Here is a 4,716-nt window from a genome sequence, read left to right as displayed (position 1 = left end):
CTTTCTCCTGCTCTTCTGGCCTGCTTATTTGGGCGTCCCTGAGTTGTCTCTCCTCACCTGTAACCCTGGGGCTGAATGCTCTTCTGTCTGGGTTCAAGGCTTTTATCCCCTTCCCTGCTCTTCCGGCCTGCTACTCTGGCGTCCCTGCATTGTCTCTCCTCACCTGTAAGCCTGGGGCTTATATTATATTAGAAAAGAATAAAGTCTGATTGTAAAAATGGAGTGAGGAACGGATTTGACCTCCTCTAACTTCACAAGGAGGGAGGAGGATCATTATCTGCATCAATAGTCCAAGGCTGAGTCCTATGAGGTAGAGATGAGACATGCTTCTACCATCTAATCTTTTACCAGTTCTGCCACCAACTGTCTCTCCTACAGCATCCTCTACTTCTCAGCTGGGTTCAATAACTCATTGCAATAACCACACAGAACTCACAGACATCACTCACAATTATGGGGTATGATAGTTAAGGTTGTATGTCAATTTGGTCAGGCTATGATTCTCAGTTGTTTAGCAGTTATGATGTAGTCATCCCCCATGATGAGATCTTATATAATGTAATCACCTCCAGGATGAGATGTGCTACAAGCTGCCAATCAGTCAAAAGAGAGTTTCGGGGATATGGCTTGTTTCCAGTATACATAAGGACACCCTGACAAAGTTCTCTGGCTTTCTGCTGGATTTGGATCCTCCATCTACCCAATCATCATCTCCAATTCCTGGACTTAAGTCAGGGATCTGTCAGTCTTGAGATTGTTGCCTTTGTAGCCTGTGAGCCAACATTGTGATGTTTTACCTGCCAATTTTGGATTCATCAGCTCTGAAGCCAGCAGCCTGCTATATTCCCTGCTGATCTTGGGTTCTGCAGCCCTTGTAGCTGCATGAGTCTGGAGAAGCTTCCAGCTTGACATTTGGCCCACGAGCTTGGGATTTGTCAGTTTCTACAACCACATGAGCAATTTCCTTAGATAAATCAATCTCCTTCCCTCCCTGTCCAGATAGATAGATAAAACCTTTACTGTTTTTGCTTCTCTAAAGAACCCAGCCTAAGACATGGGATTTATTAGAAAATCAACAGGTTACAATTCAGGATCAGAAATGACTCAGGATACAGTTCTTTGACTAGGACAGCCTCTTTTCAAGCAGTGTCCGCCCACAGGCACACCTCTCTCTCTGGCCTTCAGCCCCATGACCCCTTGGCTTCTGTCCTGCTTGGGCAAGTGTTACAAAGCTCTTTTAGCTCTGAGTATAAATTCCCATAGGCATTCCACTCCATCAGTAAGCTTTCTTCCCCAAGGAACTCAGCTTTCTCACTTTGTGGGCCAGGAAGGCCACTGGTCTGTCTCATGACAGTCTCTTGGTTCTGCTGCCTCTGCTGCTCCATTTCTCTGTTGTTGTTTCTCTTCATCTCTTGCTGTCTTTGCTGTCTCCTGGATTGGGGAGGTTCAATGCAGGGATCTCAGGTCCAAAAGATGCGCTCCACTCTTGACTCTTTCTTGATGGTGGTGAGATCTCCCCTTTCCACCTCTAAGATGGCTCACTTTAAGCCCAGCAGGATGACAAAACTGACCAATCCTCACATTAGGATTCCATACACATTATTTCCATGGTCCCACCCCCACAAGGTGCCAAATTGTTATTTACTTTATTAGCAAGTTATCTAGTTCCCTTGGTGGACCACAAGCACCTCACATTTGCACAATCCCACACAGTCATCTGGTATGAATCACAAGACCATGGCTAGAAGGACTGTACCAAGCAATTTATTGCACCACACTGGTTATCTCAACTAAGCACCTAAATTAAGAAGTTAGGAAAACCAAAGTTTTATAAATCCAAAGAAAGTAGAAAATAAGAAATAGTAAAGATTAGCATACAAATTAGCATAACAGAAAGCAAACATATAATAGGATCAAAACTGCTAAATATTAATAGTTATAAAGACTTATAAAGATACTATTTCTCCCTTGATTGGTCTTTATATTCACTATAATGCCAATTAAAATCTCAACAGTTTAAGTTTTACACTTAGTTGGAATTTTGACAAAAGGGTTCAGAAAATTACATAGAAAAATAAAGGGTAATAATAGCCAGGACACTTCTTAAAAAAAAAAAAAAAAAAAAAGATGCATATGAAGGAGGGCCATGTCTTCCTTCAAATATCAAAATCAACGGTAAAACTTTAGTAATTAAAGCAGTACAGTATTGGCAATGGATAGGCAAATTTACAAATAGCATAATGGAGATCACAGAAACAGTACCAAAAATACATGAAACTTTGATGTATGGCAGATAGCATGTCAAGGCAGTGGGAGAAATTGAACTAGATAAAACCAAGCCATATGGGGAGAAAATGAAACTGGATGCCCGACTCATACCAAATACAAAATAAAGATCAAACAAACAGAACAAAAATATTGTTTTTAAAAAAACTCTATTTAAGGCCTTAAATATGAGAAGGAAAACCTAATAATATAATTGAATATTTTTCTGATCTTGGGATAGGGACATATTTATAATGAAGACCCAAAAAGTGAAGCATAATATAAATTTTAAGTTGAACTGTATTAAGAATTTACAATGATATCAGAGCTCTTATCTCTCCACTGAAACACCAAAATACAAGCAGAAACTGGCAGAACTAACTTTGTCAAAAGCTGGTTAATGGCAATTGAGCAAACACTGAATCAAGCAGAAGGCAACTTCAAAATAGTAGGAAACTTTGGTTTTCTATGTGTCCATAGCCTCCTCATCCCTGGAGTGGCAGTTTTCATCCTATAGAGGGATCCTGGTACCTGACTCTGGAGTGAGCAGAGCAGAAATATGTCTCAAAACATCGTGTGCTTGTTCTAACGTGTCTGAGGCTACCTGAAGAACTTACTCAAGCACTCATTTTTCTTTAATTTATCTCAGAACTCATGCAGAGCAGACAAGGGGCAGGTATTGCCCGAAAACTGTAACTGTCTGTAGTCACTGTAGGAGCTAAAAAGTAAGATTAGGGCATACAAAGAGATACCCAAGAACTGAGAGGAGAAGCTGAGATAGAGTTTCTTTGCAAATTAGGACATTCAAAATGCACCTGTTTATAAAGACACTTAAATGTCCAGGGCAAGACATGTTCTCAGAAGAAACTTGAGAAGATCCTATGTTTTACCTCAAGTTGATCCACAGGCTCAGTGAAAGTGTGGCTAAGTGTCAAACGAGGGCCTCACCACAAAGACAATCTTCAAAGACTGGGAGAAATTTGTTGCTGTTTTCTTCATGATGTTCAAGGGAATTTCTGTCAAAACACTAGCTGAACAGAAACTAAAAAACGGAGACTTTAGTAACCCTTCCCAATCAGAAAGGCAAAAAATCTTTGGCAAGAATTAAGGGAGGTTAGGGGGGAAAGAAAAAGCTACTACAGCTTTCAGCAATCAAGGGGAGAGAATTGATATCTAGGTTTATCACATTTTACTAGTTAAATGTCTAGTTTTCAACAAATAAAATCACAATGCACACAAAGAAACAAAAAAGGATAACCAAAATAAAGATAGAAACCATCATTTTGAAAACAGATAATAGATTCAGTAAACTAAGATGTTAAAATAACTGCATTAAATATTGTGATGAGATGAGTTTTTAGGGGGCCTTTTACATTGTTTCTTTGGAAAAACAAGTTGAGATATTTTTCCCCTTAACTCTAAGGAGTTACCTTTGCCCTAGTTTTCTACCCCAGAGCGTTTGTTATTTTTGTCTGTGTTGATTGCTATTTCCCAAGTAAGTTGTAAACAACTGGGTTTGATAATTTTTATCTGGTCCTGGGCTGCAGCCTGCCCTGTGTTGGTATGTACCTTGTGGGGACTGGTCAATACACTATGCAAATGAAGTAACTATAGCCTACTATGCAGAGTCTATGGCCTACTGTTAGAGAATTGTAGAGTTCATGGACTTCATGAGAGAGCCATGCCTTGAAATTGATGAGGAGTCGGTGTATATATGCAGCCAACCCTACAGAAGTTTTTGAAACAAGAAGCAGAAAGGAGCTTTCTAAGGGTGGTGACTTAGACTCTAATCACCATCTTAGAAGCAGGACCTGTTTTATCCCCCTTCTCTCACCTCCTATTGTCACCGATAAAGACTGTTCACACTGTGGGAGAAAAAAAAAGATAAAGAAGAAGAAAAGAGATAAGGCAAGAGAGAAGAGGGAAGAACCAAAGAGAAAAGAGGCAAGAAACTTCCTAAAAGAGCTGTAACATGGATCAATGGCTATAACAAAGAAGACAGTGACAGGCCCAGAGGGGGTTCAGCAAAAGAGCCAGTGGCCACAAGCCCAAAAGGGGCGGCTGCAGCGGAGTTGGTAGTGACAGCCATGAATCCTTGACCTGCTCAAACCAGCTGAAAATATTTCTCAAACACACTGTTACTCCATTAATCAATCATTCACCCCCTCTGCCTCTCGGTAGCACTGCCTTGAGGCTTATCTACAACATGGTCAAAAAGCAAAAACCAAACCCTCTGCCACTGAGTTGATTCAAACTGATAGAGACCCCTACTGGGTTTCCAAGGCAGTAAATCTTTACAGAAAAAGATGGCCTCATCTTCCTTCCATGGAGCCACTGGTGGGTTTGAATCGCCAGCCTTCTGGTTAGCAGTGAAATGCCTTATGCACTGCACCACCAGAGTTCCTTTATGGCATAAGACTTGAAAATAAGAGGCCATTGTCAGATATTGGC

The sequence above is a fragment of the Orycteropus afer genome, unplaced genomic scaffold, assembly GCF_000298275.1.
Source record: "Orycteropus afer afer isolate SDZICR_OR568_19922 unplaced genomic scaffold, OryAfe1.0 scaffold00039, whole genome shotgun sequence".
Classification (NCBI taxonomy): domain Eukaryota; kingdom Metazoa; phylum Chordata; class Mammalia; order Tubulidentata; family Orycteropodidae; genus Orycteropus; species Orycteropus afer.
The sequence above is the reverse complement of the archived record's forward strand: the minus strand, read 5'-3'. Positions refer to the sequence as shown.